The sequence below is a fragment of the Hibiscus syriacus genome, unplaced genomic scaffold (assembly GCF_006381635.1).
Source record: "Hibiscus syriacus cultivar Baekdansim isolate YM2019G1 unplaced genomic scaffold, ASM638163v2 tig00003715_pilon, whole genome shotgun sequence".
In the NCBI taxonomy this organism is placed as follows: domain Eukaryota; kingdom Viridiplantae; phylum Streptophyta; class Magnoliopsida; order Malvales; family Malvaceae; genus Hibiscus; species Hibiscus syriacus.
Genome location: NW_024061980.1, coordinates 2,047,661 through 2,075,509, shown reverse-complemented (window position 1 = coordinate 2,075,509; position 27,849 = coordinate 2,047,661). Strand labels below are relative to the sequence as shown.

Below are 27,849 nucleotides of genomic sequence, written 5' to 3'. Positions count from 1 at the left end.
CGTATTTTCTGTATGATTCTCTTGATTGTGGAGTAATTCTCGATAGTGCGCCCTGAGACTCCGCTATGATTTTTGCAATGAGTGTTCTCATCATACTACTTGGGGTACGGGGCTTCATGGATTTTTCTGGATATGGTGACACCACGTGTCGTCAAACAACTGTTGGTAAAGCTCCTTATATGTCATAGGATCGAAATGTTCTCATTTTTTATGAGACATGTGAATGTAATAAAAAAAGGGAAAAAATAATGCGAATGTAAAGAAAAATAACAAAATGCACAATATGTCGGAATGCATGATGCATGAAATGTTCGAGGCATTGATCCAAAAAAATGTATCTGTTATTATAAATAATCCTTATTGGGACAAAAGTGTTACGTCTTAAGAGACAAAAATATCTTGAAGGCATAGACCCCGAACAGCTTCTGATAGGTTGACTAGTCTTCTGCCTTCGTCTGTCACCGGTTGAATACCCTGTCAAACCGTTCCGGCTCCTTTGGCTAAAATGTGCAAATAGCGAGCTGCTTGCCCCAAAAAAGGTCTCGAAGGACTGCATCTCCGACTTTCACTCCCTGCCGAGTCTGTTCCTTAGCAGCAACACCATTGGAACCCTCTATCAAAGTTTTCTTCTTGAATTCGTCAGCAATGACATTCAGCTCAGCTAGGGTTTCGCTGTCTTGTTCTCGTAGTTTTTGAAAGGAGCGTCCGGGTCTGTAACCTTTTCCTCGTTTTGCTCTGCAACCTTTGGCAGTCAATTCTTCAAAGATGGACTTTCATTGCGCTTGATGTAGACCCGGTTCATTGAGTCCTTTATAATGCAGTATGATGATATACCCTTCAATTGTGGGCACCACATCCTCTGGATTGAAGGTGACACATAGTCGCCTTGTAGACTGTCTTCTGCATTTTCATCTCTTGTATTACAACCCTTTTGTCCATTAATGCTGATTATTCATGTTTAACAAACACATTTTTGGTGGATCAACACCCCGTTTTAAATGATGCGAATGATGAAAACAGAATAAAAGAAAACAAAAAATAAAAGAGTTAGTGAGGTAAATCAAAACAATAATAAAAATGAAAAAATCCTACCCCACATGATATCTACCCCACATGCTTTAATTCCTACCCGGACATGATCTCTATCCCGCATGCTAATTTCAAACAAATCCCAACCGCATATTTGTCTAGTTCACATGCTTTTGAGCAGAAAATAAAGTAGGAAATAAAATAGCCTAAGGTTTGGAATGAGGTTTTGGGGTGGGCTCTAATTCCCTGCACTCTCCCGGTTTAGGTTCTAAAAAAACGGTACTCGAGTTCTCCTTGCCGGTGCCCCCTTGGGCTTGCCAGACCCTTAGTCCTAAGCCCATTACACGCTTATGTAGACTAAGTTAAACTCGAGAGGAAACATTCCCTTATGCCCATATGGAGAATAAATTCACACGAAGACATAAGGTATATGAATCCCGAAGGTTACTTGCTAGGCCCATACGGTGAATAAATTCACACGAAGGCGTCGCTTTCGCCCCCACTTAAAAGGGTTTGGAGCTCGGGTATAGAGCCAACGATAGAAACTTTTCAAAAATCTGAAACCATTGAAAAAAATGTCAGTACAACTATTTATTTGAAAAAAATAATCAAAGGTAAATAATTGGAATCGAATAAATAAATTAAAATTTAAATTTACCATTTTCGCCTAAAAAGACAACCGAAAGTTAATTCTGGCCTGACTCACTTACCTGTCCCCAGCAGAGTCGCCAAGCTGTCGGAACCGTCTTTCGGTTGACAACCGGAATTGGGCTTCGACTTGGATTGATGAATTGGGTTAGAGTCGCCACCGATCATTTTAAAATGATATTTAGGTAGATCGGACACCATCTTACCTGATCTGCATTTTACCAGAAATGTGTCGGGCTCGGGAGTCGGTTACGGTCAAGGAAGGATTAGCACCCTTGCACCGCCCTTTCGGTACCAATTAATTTAACGACTGTCTTAGTTGCGAAAAATTGAAATTTAAATTAAAAATTAAAAATTAAATTCAAATTACTTACCTTTGATTGAGTTGGAAAAAAAAAAGTCAAAAAGAATGTTAGATTAAGAATCAAAATAAACAAATAAATAAATACGAAGACTATTAACAATGTGGTCCAACAAGGGTAAGTAATTTGAAGACTATCGGTTCAACAATAACAATTTGGTTCCAATGGCCTTCCTGTTGGGAATTATGATCATGGAATACTACAAGTGTTAAAATGTATTCTAGGCTATCATACATTTAAACAACTGAACTCATAGAACTTACAACACCAAAACGCTGTTGAATTTCAAAAAGTCTGATGTTAGCAAATGACAACAAGTAAATCAATAGAGCAGGAGCGTTCTTTGGTCCATATTTCATATTCTTGGATAAACTCACAGAAAATATTTCAGAAAGTAGGCTTCGATTTCAAAATAATTCAATTCAGTATAACCGAGCCAAAAGCTAAGTTGGCATTTCATGGTTACGCCCACAAAAACCCATTAACATTGTTAAAATTGGCCCTATAATGGCCATTGCCAACAATTAATGCAAATGATTACATCCGACAATGGAAATTTGGCCATGGAAAGTGTATATTGGATTGAAAGATTGTAAAACTAAAAGCAGGGTAGTCAATACCTTCCCGTCAAGATCATTGGTGGACAACCGCCCAAGAGCTTCAACGTCAGACTCCATTGCTAAAACTTACTCTTCCATCTTCTCAAAGACAAAGCACTACTAGTGTAGACATTTCCCACCATCTCATTTACTTTTATAGCAGTTCTTGCAGACTGAGCCCGAGCTTCAAATTTTTCCAATAATCAACTGACGGACGCTCCAACAAAGATCCCAGACCAGATCCAGTACCACCACCGACAGCATTAAACACCATAAACCCTTGCAACCCGTGAGTGCAGGTGAATGGACTGTCTTTCCTTCTCTTCCTCCCTGCCTTTTTGTTTGTGTTTGTGTCGCCTTTATACTCCTGTGTATACAAATTTTCTGATGCTTTGACCCCATAAATAGTCTCATTGGCGCATATATATGCAAATACTTGGCATTCGGGCTTAGTTCCAACCCATCAAACGAGGGAACCTTCACGTAATTCTCCGATTTCCCATTCCAAACAACTTTGGGTTTGCAGTATTTCTTAGCTTCTTTGAAAGCCTTGTCTCCCCACGAACCAGTAACAAGATTATCAACGGTGTCATCAGGCTGACAGATTCAAAGGGACAGAATCGAACTGGGTTGTCACCCCACCTTGGAGGAACAAAACGGCGGAGTCTTCGGATATGTCGAGAGGCGCACATAGATCGGCCTCAGAAATCCTTCCCGCGGTGGCTCATTTCGATGACGCTTGTTCCAGATCCGCGCCAATTGAAAAGCTCGGCGTGGGCCTTGAGGAGGACGTTCTCGGGCAAGGTGGCGGGACCAGCGGCGAAATTAAAAACCCGCTCTTGAGATTGGGATTGAAGGGAAGGTTGTATGGTGGATGAACAAGAGATGGAGAAGGGCATGGGTGAGGTTCCATAATGGAAGGTGGTTTTGGGTTTGAGAAAGGCATGGCTTTGATTAGTCTTCTGAAGGAGAGGGGTGTGTGGGTTGGTTAAGGGCGTTGACGCCGTGGATGTAGATTTTCTCAGAGGAGGCTAACAAGGTTGAGGAAGCTGGTGGCATGAGTATACTGCTGGATGGTTTCGTGCTATGAGAGGCCATAGCACCTCTCTCTCTTCAATTCTTTTTTTCTTTGTTATTGCTCCCCCCTTTGAAACACTTCCAGAATTTTGTTTATATTCCAAAAATAAGACCCCACGTCCTCAGCAAAAGATGTCAGGTGAGGAGATAATGGGTGCAACGAGTTTCCCACGAAGAGAAACGGTTAAGATGTGTAGGGTTCCACATGTGCCTTATGCATGGCATCACCACTCGGAAACTCACGTGGCCACATTGGTCCTTATCTTGGTTTTCATCTCATGTGCTCCATTAACACCTCAACTGCTGTACATTCACTCCTTCGACCCAACAAATCATCCGTTCATACATCGATGAATTGTACATCACCAAAAGGATGCAACAAAAGAATTGCAAAAGATTCGGGAACACTCGAAACTGGAACCAAGAACAATTATCAAAATTAACATTTGGGAAGATCAGACGGTGGGGGTTCCACATCGGCCTACAAAATAATTGTAATATATAAATTAATAATAATAGTAATAATAAATAAATAAATAAATAAATGTTTTAAAACCATATAATATATAGTTTTGGAAAAATATTTTTCAAATCTATATATTGTATGTATTTCAAAAAACGTTTTTTTAAAAACTATAATATATATATATATATATATATATATATATATATATATATAGATATATATGTATAAAATAAAAATTAAAAATATGGACGAAAATGAGTGTCTACAGTATCTGGTGAATATTTTGTGATTCTTGTTTATAAAATGTTAAACATAAGAATAGTTTATTAATGAATTTTATTACTCTTTTCTCTGGTAAACTTGGTCCGAACTTGATTACCCGAATTGATTTATCGGATCCAATACTTGATATTAACCTGAACATGATGATCAAATTTAATCTGAAACCCAAACCATACCCGACCAGAGTCATACTCGATCCAAAATTTTAGCTGACCCAATATGGATCCATATCCAATTTGACCTGAACCGAAATTGTCCCGAACAGAAATTAACCTGAACCGAAAATAACCTGAATCGAAAGCAAACTGAATTGAATTTAACCTAAATTGAATTTAACCTGATCCGAAAGTAATCCAAACCGAAATTAATCCTAACTGAAAGCAATCCAAATCGAAAATCTATATACTTGATTAGACTTATAACCGAATTAAGCCTAAGCGATAAGATTAACAAACAAGAATACATATTTTTTTACAATAATATATCAATAATTCTATATATACTTGATTAGACTCATAACAAATTCAACTTGAATTGACCTAATTCAAAGGTTGACTCAAACCGAAAATCAACAGTTTGATATTGACTCGACCCAAAATCTAACCAATCTGATATTGACCCAATCCAAAAATCATCCGATCCGATATTGACTCGACCTAAACTCTAATTGATAAGATATTGACCCGAACCAAAAGTCAACATATCCGATATTAATTCAAACCAAAAAAACTGATTCGATAATCACCCGACCGGAAAACTGACCCATCAAAAAATTTGATCCGATATGACCCGATTTACCTTATACCCAAACTAAATCCGAACAAGATCTGTTCCGTCTCGAAATGACCCGACCCAAACCCAAACCCAATCTAGACCGAATGAGCCGTTTGCTGCCTCTAGCTTGGCATGATCTTTGTTTCACCTTGATGTCTCTAAATTAAAAAAATTATAACTTCCATTTGTTTCACAGTCTTGACTATAAAATATTATTTTAAATATGAACAATAACTAATTTTGATCACAAAATGTATCTAATACAAAAAAACTACTCTAAGAATGACTTGTTTCATTTGTCAAAAAAAAAAAAAAAATCTCATGACAACTCTCGGACCTATCCTTTTTACATCCATAACCCAGCAGCGCATCAAAGATGAATTGTATGTCTGTACACATTCTCTTAACCTGACTCATAATGTTAAAACCATAAAAATGCCTTAAACTAGCACTCTCAAGATACAGATACAAAAGGATGAAACAAAGAAAAGTAAATTACCAACAATAAAAAAACATCCCCACTCAACAGGACCCAGATTCACAGATGGTTAAATTACGCGGGGGGGGGGGGGAGGTTCATAGAGAAATTACATTCCATTAAGGTAAATTACAAATTTTCATCTGATATTATGTTTAAATTCTTCCTGTTATTTCAAAACAAAAACTACAATAATCATTATAATATTCTAAGATGGGAAGGGATCAATAGAGCTTACTCTCTCCTGAAAATTTTTACTAGCACAGAATGATCAAAGAATAGAAACCAAAAAAAGCAATAAACCATCGGTTCTCAACATACTCAAGTCGTCCATTTGAGATTAATTTTCGTAAACCAACTCAGATTACTCCTAAATGTTTTTAACATTAACCAAATTTTACACTCATATGATTGATCACCTATTAAATAAAAAACCCAAAACCAAAATAAAGAAGGACAATAACTAACCTGCTCTACTGATGGAGCTCTAGCAGATTCATCAGCAACGACGGAGGGTTTGTCGGGTGTTTGTTGGGTCCCTCCAAGATCAGGCCAAGATTCGGTCCCCATAATAGTAGCATCAGCCACTTTCTGGGCGTCAATCACCGGAGTCTTCCACGGTGACTTGATCTCCTTACGATCACTCCCTGCTTCATTCTCGGCCATCACCATGATCTCTCACCAGCCGCCAAAAAAAAAAAACACGACAAATAGAAAGCAAAATTCTATTGGCCATATTCCTGATAATAAAATAGACCAAAAGCTTGTGTATATTAAGGAGGAAGCTTAAAGACAATGTATTTGCGTTTGGAGACCGAAAGTAGCTACAAGTAGTTTTCATGTGCGTTTACGACGATCTGTAACTGTCAAAAACCCTAGATTATTTTCATATTTAAAATGGCCCGGATTCTCGGCGATTTTTCCCAAAAATCATCGGTGATCGGTATATTTATCAATCTAATATCGGTCAGATTATATTTTATGATCTAACGCCCGTAGCAGTAAAGTGCGCCCCTGAATCGCGCTATATGCTGATTTGGCGCCACGTGGAGTATAACGTGCGTCCTGTACTGCGCTATACGCTGACTTGGTTACACGTGGGTATAGCTCGCCCCCTGCTCCGCGCTATACGCCACGTAGGGGTATAGCACGGATCAGGGGCCGCGCTATACGCCGTACCAAAATTATATTTAACGCGGTCCCTGATCCGCGCTATATAATAATTACATATAACGCGGTGCCAGTACCGCGCCTTATATGTTTATAAATACCGCATCTCTCCTCACATCTCCTACATCTCTTCTCTCTTATAAATTAATACAACAATTCCGTCAACGAGTAATAATTCTGGCAATCTTCTCATATTTGATTTAGAACTTCGTGCGATTTTTCGTTATAAGGTAATTTTGTTATAATTTTTTAATTATATTTATTGTTTATTATCATTATTTGAAAAAATATTATACTAATTATTTTTAATTAATTTTTATGTTTGTAAAATTGAAAAGCGGGAGCATATGTCGAAATAGTTTTGCGGTGCAGGTAATAATATAAAATTATATTATTTAAATTATTTACGTTGATGTGTAAAATATTTTTTGTGTTATATTTTTGTTTATATATAATTTATTTAATTAGGTTTTTTTAAGTTATTTTTTTGGAAGATATAATATTGCCGCACTTTTAAACTCAAAGAACAGCGCGACTTTCAGCTATTGTTTATTATGATGGTGAAATTCGAGAAGATGAAACCGGCGTTGTTTTCGTATCAAATGAGCGTGTTAAAATATCATTCAAGAGAAACATAACTCTTGAGGAGCTGATAACGAAGATTTCGAGGAAGATTCATGTTGGAAGTAATAGAAGAATGTCGTCGTTGCAATACAGATTTCCAACATCATTGTTGCCATTAACTTATACAGCGTTCGAACTTTCGAACAATGATGATGTTCAAATGATGGTTGAAGCTCAAAGTAATTATTCAGACGCCGCTATTGAGATGTATGCACATTTTGTTCAAGTGTGTGCTGTTCGGGGTCAATCTTTAAGCTCACATTATGGGCTGGCTGAACAAGTTGACAGCCCGACTACAGTAATGTGTAATGATGTTAATGTCATAATGGGGAGACATTCATCCGCAACTCCTTACGATATGTACCGAGGTGGGTCCACGAACTATCCGTATGGCAACACCGCATCTAGTTCAAGGGGAAGGCATTCATCTGCAAATTTCTTTGACCATATGGAGATGCCATCGACGCAACCATCTGTGCAATTTCCATTTGACATGATGGCTTCAAGCTCCAGGGGGAGGTATTCGACTGCGAGCTTTTTCGATCTCAATGTCGATATGCCTTCCAGTTCAAGGGAAAGGCGTGCAAGTAGTAGGTTCTTCGACCTAAATGTGGAGAGCATGGAGGAACCATCATCTCCACCAGAATCACTGCAATTCAACTCCGATGATGATGAAGTTCCAAGAAATGTGGCACAAACTGACCCTCCTGCACACATGTATGAAGCTGATTATGGTGCAATGTACGGGCCAAAATTTGCGGATATGCCTCATCTCGGTGACTATGGATATTACTCATCAATAAATAATGGTGAGTTATCTTTAGGCATGGAGTTTTCAAGCAAAGAAGAAGCGATGATGGCTATAAAAAATTACAATATCCGTAATTCTGTTCAGTCCAGAGTCAACCGATCCACGACAAAAAAATATGTATGCTATTGTACCCGACGCGAAAACGGATACAATTGGATGGTTCGCGTATCGAAAATAAAGAGGAAAAACAACATATGGGAACTAACAGTATACAACGGTCCTCACACATGTTGTGCTGGAGGGGTCAACCAAGATCATCCCAACTTGGACTCTGAAGTGATATGCCAAGTCATCATGCCCATGGTAAAAGCAAGCTCTCATATAGTTGTTGCAGTGTTGATTTCAGCTATACAATCGCAGTATAGGTACACCGTCTCCTATAAAAAAAGCTTGGTTGGCAAAACAAAATGTCATTGTCAAACTTCATGGCGAATGGGATGCATCTTACAACGAACTTCCAGGTTGGTTTAGGCTGGTGCGGACGTTGAATCCTGGGATAATTGTGGACTTCGAAACCTCCTATACATACCATAATGATCGAGTTCTTCATGATCGATGCAAATTCTACCGGGTTTTTTGGAGTTACCCACAGTGCGTTAATGCTGCCAAATACTGCAAGCCTGTGGTCCATATCGACGAGACTTTCTTGTATGGAAAATACAAGCAAGTTTTATTATTGGCAGTTGTCCAAGATGGCAATCGCAACATTCTTCCAGTTGTTTTTGCTCTTGTCGAAGGAGAAGATACAGATTATTGGGCTTTTTCCCTCTAAAATTTACGTGCACATGTTATCACGAGGGAAAAAATTTGTGTCATTTCAGATCGCGGAGCTGGGATCAAAGCAACAATGGAGTCTTTGGGTCCAATGTGGCAACCACCATTTGTCCAACATAGGTATTGTCTCTGACACATTGCTGCGAACTATCATGGAAGGTACAAGAAGAATGATGAGCGTCAATTAATTGTGCGCATGGGTAAGTGAAAGCAAGTTAGTAAGTTATACATTTTTTGATCATTTTAATTTTGCAAAGAAAGCAAGTTAGTAAGTTATACATTTTTTGATCAGGTTACGAATTACTTCCTCGAACATTTGAATCAATGCTTCAAGATTTACGGACGAAGAACGAGGAAGGATACGATTATATCAGCCTCATCGATAAAGAAATGTGGACGAACGCATATGATGGTGGATATCGATATGGACACATGACGACCAACTTAGCTGAGGCAATTAATTCAACCTTAAAGGGTGCACGTCACTTACCTGTAGCGGCTTTGGTAAAAACTACATATTTTTGTTTGGGGGCGCTTTTTGCGAAGCTCGGGGGACAAGCTCAAACCTGGATGCAAGGCGGTCATGTCTATCACCCTAGATTAGTTACAGATCTACAGAAAAAAATTGCTGCATCAAATGAAATGTCTGTAACAAGCTTCTCTAGAAGGCATGAAATATTTCGTGTCACAGAGTTGCCGCGACCTCTTCAAGGGATTGAAGCTGTGTCGTTAAGAGTAAATCTAAGGGACAGAACGTGCGACTGCGGGTTTTTTCAAGCTCTGAAGTATCCATGCTCTCATGTGATAACATCTTGCTTGTATACACGTCAAGACTATAACCATTTTGTGGATCCTGTATACCTACTATTTGAAGTTTTTAAGGTATACGAATTTGAGTTTCCCCCCATAGGTAATGACAAAGACCCTGATGAGGTTCAAGATTGACTTCCGATTGTACCAAATCCGAGTTTATTGAGGGAGTGTGGTCGTCCAAAATCCAACCGAATTCATTGCGATATGGATATTCGAGAAAGATCTAGACAAGACAGAAGATGTGGCTATTGTAGAAACCCAGGACACACTAGAAAAACATGTCTACTTCTGTTGTCATCAAGTAACAATTGATGAGGAAATGATGTATTTGTTTATCAAATAATAATTCTTGTATTTTAATTTGCATTTACTTCAAGTTAATGCCATTCGATAATCGCTGATGAAAATTAAAAAAACGAACACAATCATTAAATTTTATCAAACTAATAACAATTTGGTATTTAAATACAATAAAATTACAATAAGAATTAAATGGTAAATGATAACTAAATTATAATAACTGATATTAAATGGTAATAAACAAAATTAACTGGAATTTATTAAAAAAAATCCAACAAAATAAAGTAAGTATTAAATGAGAAATAATAAAAAATTACAATTAAACAAAATAAAGTAAATACAAATATAATAAAAAAAATCTATCGATGCCTGTGTCGCGAATGTGTTCCGCAGGGCGGTGGCTGTCGATCTCGAGGAGAATTTCTTCGTATCACTGGTTCTGACTCCTCGCTGTCATCATCGTCGTCGTCGTCGTTGTCACCATCGTCGTCATCGTCGTCGTCGTCGTACTGAGCAGGTACATTAGGTTGATGAGGAGTTGATGACGATGAAGCACCTCCATAGAATAAGGACCCTGGAGGTGTATAACTGACTATCCCACCGGCCTACGAAAACTGGGAAAACCCAGACATCGCTGAGTGTGAAAACTGTATAGGAGGTGTCTGTGCTGCGGCCATGGGTGATGAGGCTGAACCCGCCAAATATCCAGTATATGAACCCCAAGTCGGATATGAAAATACAGACCCATAATAGCCTCCAGGAGGGGTCATCTGTGACGGTGACGGTGGTGGGGTCATAAAACCAGGTGAAGGCGGTGGCGGCGACATCTGGTAATGGAAAGGCGATGGCGGCATCATATATTGCTGCGACATCATATATGGCTGCGGTGGCTGTTGGGAAGGTCCTGCTGGTGCAGCTGAGGATGAACCGGAAGCACCTACTCTCCGTCCACGAGTCGGGGGATGATGATGCTGTGTCGGTAAACGTCTCTGTCTACGTCGTGGAAAGGTCTGCCCTCGTGCATCCTCGGGAAGTAGAAACGGTTTCCCGTTACTGTTGAACCACTCATAATAATTCTCAACATACATCAAGAAGTCAGTAAAAATGGGCTCTCTACGTGGAAGACGCCGATGTCGATCCTCCCACAACACGAACCACTCATGATGTCTCACCAGCCAATCTGTATCTGTCTTGCCGCATCTATATAAGCTATGCAACTCGTCCATATTACGAGGTTCTTCCGGAATTGGTTAAAAACAACCAAACTGCTGGAGCACGCGATCAGTGGAGTGCCACTCGACGATCGCATAACAGATAAGAGGGACCATCGCCATCCAAACATCTGATGGACCCCTCAACTCAGGTGGGATCACCGCCTTCACATCATCAGTAGAATATGGCACCCATTCAAACTAAAACAAATAATATATAATTTTTATCAAAATAATAATCTAATTATATAACTATAATCTAAAATCAATTTTTAAACATTAAAATTCATACATGTGTGCCAGCCTTCTGATCGATTAGCACCCTAATTTTTTCTAAATCATCAGGTAGCTCTTGATGATTTTTCCTATCAGTAGACCACCTATTCAAGGAAAAAATTTGTTATACGCTGTATAAAATTATTAATATACAAAATCAGTTTTATAATTACCTCAGAAGTAGTGGAAATACGAATGGGTTCTTCACAACGGGACATAAAAAGGGCAATCGATACCATGCCCAAGACTGCAGCAGCAGGAGACATCCGCCGATAGCATTACGTCTGTAGTCAGTGGCTCCACACATCTCCCTGTACAGTAAAGGCAAAACTGCCGAGCCCCAACTAAATGATCTGGCTAGACGAAAATCGCTAAGATGTCGCAACCACATGCAGTGAACTAGGTTGCGCGATTTGTCCGGCATCAGCAACCCTCCTATCAGCTGCAGTATGCATGCCCGTGCATACATCTTAACCTCATCCTCAGAGGCGTCTGTGCTCAACTCCCGAAAATTGGCATCTAACCAATTTAACGGTATCCTACCTCCGATAAAATTTTCCGAGACACGTACTAAATTATCCCGACACAAAGTAGTCCAAGAACCGGAAGCTATCCCCGATATCACATCTCTATCCACTGGAAGCCCCAGGTGCATAGAAACATCCTCAAGCATGATCGTGTACTCTCCGCACGGAAGATAGAATGTGTGGGTCTCCGGCCTCCACCGCTCTACTAAGGCAGAAATCAGGTATGACTCTATCTTACAGTGACCCTGATATCTACCTATGTAACTGAATCCAGCCTCTACTAAATACGGCAAGACACGGTTGGGTAACACTAACTTAAGATTCCTAATAAAAAGATCTAATACACGGTCATTCTCCTAAAAATAAATAATTACAAAAATTAATTCTTAATCTAATAATCATGCATTAAATAAATCAACTAATTATTACTAATAATTTAAATTAAATTAAAACGTTAAAATGTTATCGTATCAGCAAAGTGTCGAGATATTTAATTCTTAATCTAATAATCATGCATTAAATAAATCAACTAATTATTACTAATAATTTAAATTAAATTAAAACGTTAAAATATTACCGTATCAGCAAAATGTCGAGATATTTAATTCTTAATCTAATAATCATGCATTAAATAAATCAACTAAATATTACTAATAATTTAAATTAAATTAAAACGTTAAAATGTTACCGTATCAGCAAAGTGTAGAGATATATGATTTCCATCCGAGCGAAGTAGACTGTCTTCCATTATATATCTGCAAAAGAATTATATTAGTAAAATATTAAATAAAGTAAATACATAATAGTAAAAATATTATAAAATATACCTTAAAAAGAGAGAGTATTTGAGAGAAATTTAGAGAATTTGAGAGAATTTGGTGTGATAAAAGTATTTGAGGAAGGGGATATTTATAAGGAGGATTGGGATGTGAGGGGTCGGGTATTTAGGGGTATAGCGCGCCCCCTGCACCGCGCTATACCCCACGTGTCAGATACGCAGGTATAACGCGGATCAGGGGGCTCGTTATACCCAAGTGACGCCAAATCACCGTATATCACGGGGCAGGGGGAGCGCTATACCCACGTGACGCCAAATCAGCGTATAGCGCGGTTCGGGGGCGCTTTACTGCTACGGATGTTAGATCGAGAAATATAATCTGACCGATGTTAAATCGGTAAATATACCGATCACTGGTGATTTATTGGAAAAATTACCCGGATTCTCTATAACTCTTATTTACATATTTATATATTTATTTAATTGTATTTTAACAGTTTTATTTCAATCAAGATTAGGATGCATTCATAGAAAGGGTTTCTTTTAAGGGACAAAATAATATTTAATTTCTACATTTAATACCTTCCAGCTTCCAAATCTTTTCGGCCTACCCGAGGTATTAGACAAGGTAAGCTTTTATCGCCATATCTCTTTATTCTATGTATGGAGAGATTAGCTCATAAAATTCAAGTTGAGCACTGGAAACCATTTCTGCCATCTAAACAAAATCCAGCTATATCCCACATTTTTTTGTAATTGATATCATCTTGCTTGCCGAAGCCTCCCAAGAACAATTTATGACTATACAGAGAATCTTGGAGGAGTATTGTAAAGCATCAGGGCATAAAGTTAATATTGCAAAGACGACAATCTACTTCTCGAAGAATATCCTGCAAGCCCTCCGTGGACATATTAACACTTCATTTGGATTTACTGAAGTCGTTGATCTTAGGAGATATCTTGGTTTTCCTTTACTCCATTCTCGGGTTACCGCAACTTCATATGATTTTTTAATTCAAATGGTCCAGAGGAAATTGAGTGGGTGGAAGGCTAAAACTCTTACTCTTGTGGGGAGAATCACCCTTGTTAAAGCTGTTCTGTCAGCTATTCCGACGTATGTTATGCAGACAACGGTTTTACCAAAGAAGATTTGCATGGAATTGGAACGTGTGATTCGACAATTTATTTGGGGTATTGCGGAGGATAACAAAGGTACTCATCTTGTCCGTTGGGATAAAGTTTGTTTTCCTATTTCTCAGGGTGACTTGGGATTCTGTAAGTTGGCTTCGCAAAATGAAGCGTTTCTTATGAAACTTGCTTTCAATTTAATTGTTTTCCGTAAGGCCTTATGGGTTCGATTCCTTCGCGCTAAATATAAATGCGTGGAACATATCCCGGTTCAATTGCGCTCTGGAAGTTGCTCGAGACTATGGAAAGGAGTGGGAATTGTTTGGAATGATGTCCAGAGTAACATTTTCTGGTTAGTTGGTAATGGGAGAGATATCGACTTTTGGATGGATGATTGGGTGTCGAACATGGGTAAACTTGCTGCTTACATTCCGCCTTCTCTTGCTAGTAATCTCCCTAAAGCATGTGTGTCTGACATGGATGAAGCAGATGGAAGTTGGAGATGGAATTTATTTCAATATATGTCGTCTTGGAATGTTTTGCTTCGCATAGCTGCACTCAAATTGCCTAAAGAAACCATTCGATCGGATTGTCTTGGCTGGAGGAGTGATGATAAAAATTTCACTGTTAAATCAGCATACACTATTCGGATGGGTTTATCGGATGAGTCGAATGAGCTGATTTAGAAGCGCATAAATAAGTATCGTGATATACAACGAATTAAGATATTTATGTGGCTTGTTTGCTAGAAGATCATCACCGATGAGGAAAAAAGCGCGCAAGCATTTTACAATGGATTCCCGATGTCCGATTTGTAAAACGGCTAACGAAACGATTGACCATGTGCTTCGTTTTTGTCCCAAGGCCATTACCATTTGGACTAGTCTCATAAAGGCTGATAAACTTTCTGATTTTCTGAACATGGAGTTGAACGATTGGGTAGGAGCGAACATTTCCATGGTATCTGATTTTGCGGTTGACACACACGATTGTGACCTTTCTGGGGCTGTTCTATGGGAGCTATGGCGTTCTAGGAATGATGCGGTTTTTAACGACGAGGACAGGCAGAATGGCTCTATTTTAGAACGCAACAAGCAGCTTCACACTACCATGCAAGCAGCTTTAAATGTCCAGCTTACAAACAGGAACATGGCAACAAGGGTTCGTCTAAGTCCTAACTGATGAAATCCGCCTGAGGTCGATTGGTTTAAATTAAACACGGATGGTGCGGTTAATCTTGCAAATGACAATGCTTCTTGTGGAGGTGTGAATTGTGGTTATACCGGGCAATGGTGTGTGGGATTCTATAAATTTATATGGGTTTGTTCGATTCTAGAAGCGAAATTATGGGGGATGTATGTTGGTATGTGTTTAGCTTGAGATTTGGGCTATCGTCACTAGTCATTGAAACGGATAGTTTGAGAGGCGTTCAAATGGTGAGTAGCTCAAAAGAATGTCTCGATGCTCCAACAATTCTGCATTTTATCAAAGAATTACAGAAGAAGCAATTGGAACTAAAATTTACTCATGTTCGGCGTTCAGGAAATTAAGTTGCGGATCAACTTACGAAACTTACAGGTTTTTGACAATTTGAATACGGTCACGTATCTCCAGCCTCCTCAAGTGGTGCATTCGATGTTATATATTGATGCTGCTTATGGTGAATCAACGAGTATAAATTAGGAACTTGTGGAAGTTGATTTGCCCTTACTAATCTTTGGGTGGTTCTGTTTTTGTTTATGGTCTGTCTTGTCGAAGTTTTCTCGTTCTTTGTTTTGTAATACTATCAAATGTCTTTTTATCCAACTAGGCTTAGAGTGTTTAACGAGACGTTTTTTTCAAAATATCATCGGTGATCGGTATATTTATCGATCTAACACCGGTCAGATTATATTTCCCGATCTAACACCCATAGCAGTAAAGCATGCCCCCTGACCCGCGCTATATGCTGATTTGGCGCCACGTGGGGTATAGCGCGCCCCTTGCACCGCGCTATACGTTGACTGGGTAACACGTGGCTATAGCGCCCCCTGCTCCGCGCTATACCTATTTATCTGACACGTGGGGTATAACGCGGTGCAGGGGGCGCACTATAGCTTTAATTACCCGGTCGTTCACACCCTCACCCTTCCCTATAAATATCTCATCCTCAATCACTTTCATCACACTAAATTCTCTCAAATTCTCTCAAATAATCTCTCGTTTAAGATATATTTTATAATATTTTTAATATTTTATATTTAATTTATTTAAGTATTTTACTTTATTTAATATTTTACTAATATAAATTTTTTACAGATATATAATAGAAGGCGATCTACTTCGCTTAGATGGAAATCATATATCTCGACACTTTGCTGATACGGTAACATTTTAACGTTTTAATTTAATTTAAATTATTAGTAATAATTTGTTGATTTATTTAATGCATGATTATTAGATTAAGAATTAATTTTTGTAATTATTTATTTTTAGGAAAAGGACCGTATATTAGATCCTTTTATTAGGAATCTTAAGTTAGTGATACATAGCCGTGTCTTGCCGTATTTAGTAAAGGCTGAATTTGGTTACATAGGTAAATATCAGGGTCACTGTAAGATAGAACCAGACCTTATTTCTGCCTTAGTAGAGCGGTGGAGGCTGGAGACCCACACATTCCATCTTCCGTGCGGAGAGTTCACGATCACACTTGAGGATGTTTCTATTTACCTGGGGCTTCCGGTGGATGGAGATGTGATATCAGGGATAGCTTCCGGTTCTTGGACTACTTTGTCCTGGTAAAATCTAGGACGTGTCCCGGAAAGTTTTATCGGAGGTAGGATACCGTTAAATTGGTTAAATGCCAATTTTCGGGAGTTGAGCGCAGACGCCTCTGAGGATGAGGTTAAGATATATGCACGTGCATGCATATTGCAGTTGATAGGAGGGTTGTTGATGCCGGACAAATCGCGCAACCTAGTTCACTGCATGTGGTTGCGACATCTTAGCGACTTTCGTCTCGCCGGATCATTCAGTTGGAGCTCGACAGTTTTGGCTTTACTGAACAGGGAGATGTGTAGAGCCACTGACTACAGGCGTAATGCTATCGGCGGATGTCTCCTACTGCTGTAGTCTTGGGCATGCTCTCCACATTTAGGTCAAAGAACATACTTCTTGCACGCCTTCCCCTTGAACTGGAAGGCATATCGACATTGAGATCAAAAAAGCTCGCAGTCGAATGCCTCCCCCTGGAGCTTGAAGCCATCGTGTCAAATGGAAACTACACAGATGGTTGCGTCGATGGCATCTCCATATGGTCAAAGAAATTTGCAGATGAATGCCTTCTCCTTGAACTGGACGCGGTGTTGCCATACGGATTGTTCGTGGACCCACCTCGGTACATATCGTAAGGAGTTGCGGATGAATGTCTCCCCATTATGGCATTAAAATCATTACACATTATTGTAGTCGGGCTGTCAACTTGATCAACTTGTTCAGCCAGCCCATAGTGGGAGCTTAATGATTGACTCCGAACAGCACGCACTTGAACAAAATGTGCATACATCTCAATAGCGGCGAGCTTCAACCATCATTTCAACATCATCATTGTTCGAAAGTTCGAACAATATGAATCTTCCTCGAAATCTTCGTTATCAGCTCCTCAAGAGTTATGTTTATCTTGAATGATATTTTAACACGCTCATTTGATACGAAAACAACGTCGGTTTCATCTTCTTGAATTTCACTATCATAATAAACAATAGCTGAAAGTCGCGCCATTCTTTGAGTTTAAAAGTGCAGCAATATTATATCTGCAAAAAAATAACAGAAACAAACCTGATTAAATAAATTATATATGAACGAAAATATAACATAATAAATTTTTACACATCAACGTAAATAATTTAAATAATATAATTGAAAATAATTAGTATAATATTTTTTCAAATGACACAGATTAAATAATAAGTATAATAAAAAAATTTATAACAAAATTACCTTATAACGAAAAATCGCACGAACTTCTAAATTAAATATGAGAATATTGCCAAAATTATTAACTCATTGACGAAATTATTGTATTAATTTATAAGTTGAGAGGATAGATGTGAGAAACATAACAGAGGGAGAAAGGTATATATAGCCATACAAGGCGCGGTACCTGCACCACGGTATATGTAATAATGGTATAACGCGGATCAGGGTCCGCGCTAAATATAATTGTCTAAATACACAAATATAGTGTGGTTCAGGGGAGCACTATACCACACGTGTAACCCAGTCAGCAAATAGCGCGGTGCAAGGGGCGCGCTATACCTCACGCGGCGCCAAATCAACGTATAAAGCGAGTCAGAGGGCACTTTACTGCTACATGTGTTAGATCGAGAAATATAATCTGACCGGTGTCGATAAATATACTGATCACTGATAATATTTCGGGAAAAACGCCATTTAACTAGGCCTGATAGTTTTCACGGTTTAAAAAAAGTACTTTTCAGCTTAATACTTCTATCTTTTCCCCCTTCAAATTTTGATGACATAACATATGGTATAAGTTCTGAATTTTATCCCATCAAAACTTAAAAAAGAATTACTTAGTATAAAAAAAATTCATAGATCCAATTAAAACTGTTTTATAATTTTTAAAATGTTAAAAGACATTTTCATCTAAACTATACATCTTTTGTTACAGAAACTATACATCTTAAAAAAAATAAAATTTTATTTCAAAAACCATCTCTAATTTATTTACAATCTTAAAAATATACATATCACAAGTTTATAATTACAGAAATATTAACTAAAACATACTCGTCTAATAAAATCGTTTTCTTTTTTAACATATGACAAATATTATAATTATTTAAAAAAAAATCAAAGTTAAAATTTTACAATTTTATAGAATAAACTAAACAACACAAAATATTAAAAACAATTAAATTGTGATACCAAATAACAAAATAATTATAATTCAAATGCATGTGTCAAAATTTAAATAAAAGATGTAAAATAGGTTATGAATGAAAACGTAACGTATTAGCATATAAATTGTTCTTTGAATCGATTTTCTAACAAAATAGCACAATTACACTATCCATTTAGTACCAACAAAATAAATCATACGCGCATAAAATTATCATGTGTCAAAATAAATTTATTTACCACCCGATTCTCAAGATTTTACCCTATTATCAGGATTTTACCTTGATTAATCGTTTATACCCGACTTTAAAAGACGAATCTCCCAACAAGAATTTTTTACATACATAGGACTCGAACTCGATGTTTACCCAAACGATATCAAATTCCTAACCACTTATATTAACCCGTTGGTTAGAAACAATTGTTTTCTTAATAAAATATGTTTCAATTATTAGTCTAATTGTGTTTTGCAATAATTTAATTCCCACCTCATGCAATCAATAACTTTGATCTCCATCTCCACATTCCCCTAAATGGAAATATTCCCCTTGAAAACATATAGTATACCTTAGTTATCCAAAACTTTTGTAGTATCTGTATAACGTTGCACCATGGTTATAAATAAATATACATAGGTTTGCAGAGAACCGTAGAACGTTCTCTTTGAAATCGAATGCAGGAACAACTATCCAGGATTCTTGATTTACATGCATCATGGGCAATAATAATCAGAAGCTGTTATTTCAGTTACGCAAGAAAGTCGACCGGCAACTAACATTCTTCGGCTTCACCAGTCCGACAGTCCCATCAATTCAACTACCAGCAAGTTCTTCCCCCCATGAATGCAAGTCCCACAAACAAGACGAGGGGGTTTCTGGACATCATGTTGGGACCTGACAAATAACTTCATATATACATAAACAACCGGTTATTTATACGCAAAACAATATCTCGGACCTTCCCTGTCACGTTGATCCCATCTCCCATCACAAATAACTCAGACAAATGTTATCATTGAAGACAGAGAAACCATTTCAATGAAGAAGTACACCGACAACTCCATTTGTTCCCCTTCCTAAGGCAAAGGTTCTCGATCAATGATAGAAACACCGCAAGGACACGGGATCAGATACAGGAAAAGGGGGTTAGGGATGGGAGGTTAGTAGACGCTTCCATTAAGAATACATTAAGCATGAAAGCAGCAGTTGAGACAATATACCCATTGAACCTGCATTTTGAAATCTCATCTCATCCAATATTTGTAGTTAATGACTCCATAATCTGTTATGCTAAAGGGCATATCACAGAAGTAACAGCACAACACTCTATTCTATATGAAGTTAAACAAGGGGGAACCATACAAGTGGAAAAAGATTCCAGGCAATTAATAAAAGATAAAACAATCACAAGTCAAGAAAAAATAACAACACCCAGAAAAAAAAGGCAGCCTGACATAAACCTAGATTAATAAGAAATAGTCATCATAAAACATCAATCGATTTAAGAAAAAAGTAAGAAAATATTATTGGATAACACTGTTGAAAACCTGAAAAGGCATTATGTCCTCTGCCAGGAAATTCTACCTGTTCGCCACAATTTTCAAGAAACAAGTCTTCAAGCCAAAATGGTACATCTTTTTTAAAACAAGTGAAGGGGGCACTACTTAAATAGAAATGAAAATACAGGTTTGAGATATCTGATCTTAAAAGTGGGCAGATAATAACAACTTTTGGATACAATGTTAAAGACCACTTTTGCATGAGTTCCTGAACTTCAGAATCACCAGAGTCGAAAACAAAATGATTGATGCATCTATGAGAGAATCTGCACAACGAATAAAATCATAAAAAAAATTCAAAAACAGAAGATTTATGGAAAAAGATCCATGAGAAAGATTATTAAATGAATTCTTATACCTTTGGCAAAACAAAATAAGATTTTTGTTACCATAATTTAACCAACTAAAATTTGAAGTTTGGCATTGAGAAACTACAAAAAATAGTGCAATGAAAGCAAGAGTTTCATAATTTTAGGAATGAGGTAACTAAAATTAAAAATAGAACTTAACAAAATATAAGTAGTTACAAAAGTTTGGTAATAAGCTTTATGTGTCATCAGAAAATAGATGAGTCAAGACTCAAATATGTCCACCGTCCATCTTAAGAGAGTTAATCTATCTCAACACAATAGCCAGCTTGTAAAACAGTACTATTAAACAATCAACTTCAAAGTAAAACATGCTAGGAGCTGTTGTCTTTCAATTGTGCTGCATTTAAAAAGCCCTTGTTATGAAAATAATTACAAGCCAACTGCTAGATGCTGTTGACACTTAACAAAAAACCTTACTTTCAATTAATGTCATTTTAGCATCACTAAGTAATGGACTACACAATTGAAAATTAAGTAAAAACATTACAAACTAAATAATAAAAACAATAAAAATACTTAAATACAAATGATACAATTCAAATAATTAAATAATAAAAACATTAACAAAAAAATAAAAAGTCCACAATTATATAAAAACATTACATTTGATGATAAATAAAGAAAATTAAATAAAAAATTACAAACTAAACAAGTATATCGATGTTTGTGTCTTGAATGTGTTTCACAGGGCGGTGGATGTTTATTTCGATGAGGGTTTCGTCGTATAAGTTGTTCTTCCTCCCCACTTTCATCGTTATCATCATCATTAGTAGCAGCTATATTTTATTGATGGGGGATGAATAACGATGTAGCACCTCTATAAAATAAGGACCCTGGAAGTGTATGACTAACCATCCCACCGCTCATAGAAAAATGTGAAAACTGCGAAAAAATCGACATCGATGACTGCAAAAACTGGGGCAGATGTGGCTGAGTCTATGGTGAAGTATCACCTGCCAAATAAGCAGCATATGAAGCCCACGCTGGATCTACAAGTATGGAACTATAATATCCGCTAGGAGGTGTCATAAAACCCTGCAACGGTGGCATCTAAACAGGCTATGATGGCATCTAAAATGGTTTCGGTGGCATATGGCCTACTACGATGGTATCTAAAACATCTGTGGTGCCATCTAAAATAGTTGCATCCCCATCTGAAACGGTTACGGAATGTAAATTGGTGTAGATGATGGATGCTATGATGGTTTCGGTACTGCAGCTGAGAATGAACCAGAAGCGCATGCTCTCCGTCCATGAGTTGGGGAATGATGATGCTGTGACAGTTGATTCTTTTCTAAATGTTGATGAATGCTCCTACCTCGTGTTTCCTCGAAAAGTAGGAACGATTTCCCGTTTGTGTTAAAACATTAATAATAATCATCTGTAACTGAATAACGATCCACATAAATAGGCTCCATACGGGGAATACGTCCATGTTGATCTTTCCAGATCATTACCCACTCGTTGTAATTCATCATCTAGTTGACTTCTTTTTTGCCCAGTCTATCGATGACATACAAATTGTCGATATTTCTAGGTGCTTCAGGAATATATTGTACGAAACCAAATTGGCAGAGCACGCGATCTGTAGTATGCCACTCGACAATAGCATAATATATTAGAGGGACCACCGTGATCCATATAACTAATGGGCCACTCAAGTGAGATGCGATGCAATGCCTAATTTGTTCAGTAGCATAAGGAGCCCATTGAAACTAAAATAAATACATATAATTTTTATCAAAAAAAATATTTTAATTATATAACGATAATTAAAAGTAAGTAATAAAATTTAGGGCAAAGTATAGTAATGGTCACTGAACATTTTTGAAGCTTGCATTTAGGTCCCTCAACTTTTAAAACTTGTAATACAGTCCCCCAACATTTATTCCGTTTGCAATATGGTCCCCCAACTTAAACCACCGTTAGAAATTAGGGTAAATTATATAAAAGGTTATTGAAACTTTTCAGACACTTGAATTTTGGTCCCCCAACTTTTAAAACTTGCAAAACAGTCCTCAATTTCATTCTAAACCCCAATTTCCAAAGTAATTCAATTTCATTCTAAACCCTAAATTCCAAAATAATTCAATTCAATTCAATTATGTCAGATTTTATTATTATTTAATTTCATCTTATTTCATGTGATACATATTTTTTATATATAAATATAATAGTATAATTCTTATCTGTTGAAGAAATTTTTTAATTAAAAAAAGTAGTTAGGATATAGAAGAGGTTGAAAATAATTCGAATTTTAAATTTATAAAATGTTATTTTGACGTATAAATAAAAGTGTAAACTACTAGGTTGACAACTTAACTATCTAGCCCTTTTTACTTTTGTCATCGATCTTTTAAATTTATCAATCATATAACATAATTATTTAACTGTTTCAACTAAGCCACTAGTCGTTACCAATTGATACAAATGATGAAGTGGCAGTTAAAAGGAATTGACATTATTATACATTCAGTCTTTATTATTTATATAATCAATTTGGTCCTAAATTAAATAGAATTTAATAAATTAATCATTTAATTAGGATCTGACATGTGTTAGCACATGATCATGACACGTGTCATTGGTGACACATGTCACCACCTAATTATTTATATATGCTATCAATTTGGTCCTAAATTAAATAAAATTTAATAAATTAATCATTTAACCAGGATCTGACATGTGTTAACACATGATCATGATATATGTTATTGGTGACACATGTCACCACCTAATTAGAAGAAAAATTAAGTTACAAAGAAGTAAAATTTGGGTCTTGGGCAAACTCAAACCTCAGTCACGCAAATGAAAGATACAGGGTGGAGCCACTAAGCTAACACCATCGTTTGTGTTAAGAGATATACAATAATACATATACTAATAGTATGACCAATGCCAGAAAAAAAAAGAATATAATGGAAAATGAAAATAATGAGATTTGAACTTCGGCAAAAAATTTGAAAGCAATAAATGATGGGAAAATATTATATTTTTTTACAATAAAAAATATTATATTTGATAAATTGTTTGTTAGATTTAATATATTTTTTAAATATTAGTTGATACAATATTTTAAAAGAATAAATTTAAAATTTATATATTTTTAAACTAAATTTAATAATTATATTTTTCATATTTATAATTCATGATTATATATATAATCTTAAGTTTAGTATTTCTAATATAATTAATAATTTTAATTTCTTATTAAAAATAAAATATTCAAAAAATATAAATGATTCATACATTAATATATGAATATATTTTTTTATTTATACATCTAAATATAAATATACATTTATATAAATATATTTGTATTCGTATATTGAAATATTTTGATTAAAATATAAACATATTTTAAATACTAGTTTATACAAGAAAAATAAAATATATCAAAAATATAAATGATTCATACATTTAAATATAAATTGAATCATTTATATTTTCTATACATCTATATTTAATAAGAAAATAAAATTATTGGGGGACTGTTTTGCAAGTTTTAAAAGTTGGGGACCTAAATTCAAGTGCCTAAAAAGTTCAATGATCGTTTATATAATTTACCCTAATTTTCTAACAGTGATTTAAGCTGGGGGACCATATTGCAAACGGAATAAATGTTGGGGGGACTATATTGTAAGTTTTAAAAGTTGGGGGACCTAAATGCAAGCTTCAGAAATGTTCAGTGACCATTACTATACTTTACCCTAAAATTTAAATACATACCAATGTACCAGCATTTTGATCAATGAGTAATGAAATTTCTTCCAATTCGTCTGGTATATCACGATGATCTTTCCTTATACATGACCAACTATTCAGTGTAAAAAAATTTCATTATATACTCAAAAAATTATTTTTATACGAACTCAATATTGAAATTACCTCAACAATAACGGGAAGACTAAACAAATGAGAATGTTGTGGAAAAAGTACTTGTTTAAAGTGCAATCAAATAAAAATGCTAAGGCAAAACATATTGATAACATTAAAATTAAGTAAGATGACTTGATAATCCTCACACAACAAGCTATTATGAGAATGAATGATGGGGCCACTTAGGGATCTTAAGTCTTATATTTTAAGATGATCTAAATTTCTATGTCTTACTTACTCAATCGAGTTTACTACGAGTGTTCCTACGCTATCTCTAGTCATGGGATTTGATAAATGAGAATGCCACGACAAATTCTCTTGGCCTGAGCAGCAACATCTAACCTATCGATTCACAACTACTCCTTTTAGTCGTTCAAATCCTAACCTCATCTCTAACGGTGGATTAGGCTCTAGTTATCAGCTAAAACCCATTGCTTACGTCTATCTTCCTTTAGTTTCTCTCGAACACTAAATATTAATAACTTAGTTTCTCTCGAACATTAAGTAGTATACTTAAGAAAAACTACTTTCATAGCTCCTACAATGTTAAGTAATTAAAAACAATAAGCAAAAAGCAATAAACATGAAAGTATTAACCATTCATTAAAGAAAAACACTTAATCATCTGTGATGAACCCCATCAAATAAAGTTTAGTTTATGGTGGGATTCGAATAATCCATAACAGTTATTCGTTCCTTACAACCCATAAAATGTGAATAAAATGAAAGCATAAGGGTGGAGGAAAGACTCATGACGTGCACTGTTGGAGCTCTCTCAACCACCATGAACTACCTTTAGCGGTGCTAGCTCCTCTCGGACACCTAGTTCGCCGCTCCCTCAAACTTGAAAATAGAGGAACAACATGAAAGAGATGAGAAAAAGAAAGAAAGAAAGTTGGAAGCTTGATGCCGCATTTCTTTTCTTATTCAACTCATTTCCCCCCGCCAAGATCTCTCTCTTCATTTGTGGTGTCATAATATATATATACCAATGGAATATACCTAGGATTTTATTCCAAAATTACAATGGTACCCTAAGGTACATTCCCTACATGTGAGGGGTAGTATAATAGGTGGCAGTGGGCCCCTCATGGGTGACTGGCAGCAAAGAACACGTGATGAATTGACAGTTGTCTTTGTGTGAAAATATCTCCAACTCCTTTGTCTTTTTTCTGTGCTCAGCAATGCAACGACATTTTCATTCTGCTTTAGCATCCTAGTTTACCATAGTAATTCTCCTTACACACCCTTGCTTCTAGAACCTGCACATCAACATCCAAATCAAACCTTTCCCGTAAAATAACACCATTCAGAAAATAAAGTGTTAAGACAAAATAAATCTACCAAATGCAACTACATGCTCCTAAATGCATCTAAATGAACCTATATGTACCTTAAGATAATCAACCACTTAAGTAAAAAGACCTTAAATATAGTCTTTTTACGAAATTATCAGTATCAGTTCCCCTTTTTTATGACAATTACAACAGCCGCGATAGAGTTTCCTCTTGTTGAAAAGTAATTTTATTAACTTTTTTTTAAAATTTAATTAACTTAATTAATTTTTATTTGTTTTTAATCTTTTTCTATTCTTAAATATTTTAGATGGCACCATAAAATAACCGAGACGAAGTTTTTAGGTGTCACTGTAAAAGATATACGGATGAGGATCGACATCGCTGGTTGATATGCAGTATATATTTGTTCTTTTATTATTATTATTTTTAAAAATTAAACTTTATATATATTAACTTTGATATTTAATATTTATATTTTTTTTGATTCCATATGCTGACGACGATATCTACCGATTATTGCCATCGTAATTTTTTGAGGTTCGATTTATGGTTTGCTACAACTTCGTTATTATATTTTACGATTGTTGAGCTCCGCGATAGAGTGCTACGACAATATACGTTGCATCAATCGATTCCTACACAAATCGTTCAGATGAACGCGCTCTATAGAATTGACACTCATGGGAAACATACCGAAAATTGACCGGTGAAGCACGCTTATTACATCGAGCTATAGAATCAACGACACCTATCGTTCCCCAGCGGTACGAGATTACACTGCTGGACCTAGATTTTAACCTTTCTCTCTATCTCCGAAATTACGAAGCAAATGACAAATCATATCTCACAACACCACAATAGAGTGGAGAATGAGAACAACATCAGGATAAATTCTCCAAGTCCAAGAAGAAATCATCGACGTCTTCTTCTTCTACTTCAGCATTTGCAGCTGAAGATTACTATTATGCATCTCAAGCTAGTTTCAATATCTATCCTACATATCATACTTCAACCGAGGCAGTCTACTTGCGTTGGAGGTTCATGGGATACAATGCAACACACTCAAACATCTTCGACAAAACATGAGGGTGAGGGTGAATGTGATTATTTCGTATATAGTCAACAACATAGCCACCAAGTTGATTCAGTAACGACAATGATGACGTCAAATACCATAAGCCTATCACCGTTTTTCGAAGGTGAATCTCAGACTGTGTTAAGTACACCTCCTCGGCAAGATGAAGACGACGGTGATGATCAAGGCCGACGACCCTGACGTACTCGACGAGCCCCGCACTATTATTATTCGACCACTCATCGGCAACGTTAAGAACTTAGAAAATATAAATAAATTTTATTAGTTTGTAAACAATGTTATTTTAATAAAAATTTATTATTATTTTTAACTATTTTTTAAATTTAATTCGGGCAAACTCGTCACATCAACGTGATGGGTTATATTGTGATCGTTGCACAATTTCCCGTTGTTCAACAAATAGTTTTTTGAGTTCGAAGGAACTCGTCACCTCGAGGTATTTTTTATTTTTATTTTTTTAATAGTAATAATGAACTCATCAACTCGATATGATGAGTTTGCTTAAAAACAATAGATTAATGGCCCATGTGAGACCCATTCATCTGAGTCCATTAAAAAATAATATTTCAATGAACTCGTCATCTCGAGGTGACGAATTCACCCGACACTGTAACAAAT

At 36.3% G+C, this 27,849-nt stretch overlaps 1 long non-coding RNA gene across 1 annotated transcript; it reads right to left on the bottom strand.

Annotated features, from left to right (window-relative positions):
* Positions 1-528: 528 nt before the first annotated feature.
* LOC120180716 lies at positions 529-21,375 on the bottom strand. Its single transcript, XR_005521704.1, has 3 exons — positions 20,483-21,375; positions 5,432-5,439; positions 529-541 (listed from the first exon to the last, which is right to left on the bottom strand). It is a non-coding gene; the product is annotated as an uncharacterized LOC120180716 (long non-coding RNA).
* Positions 21,376-27,849: the final 6,474 nt, after the last annotated feature.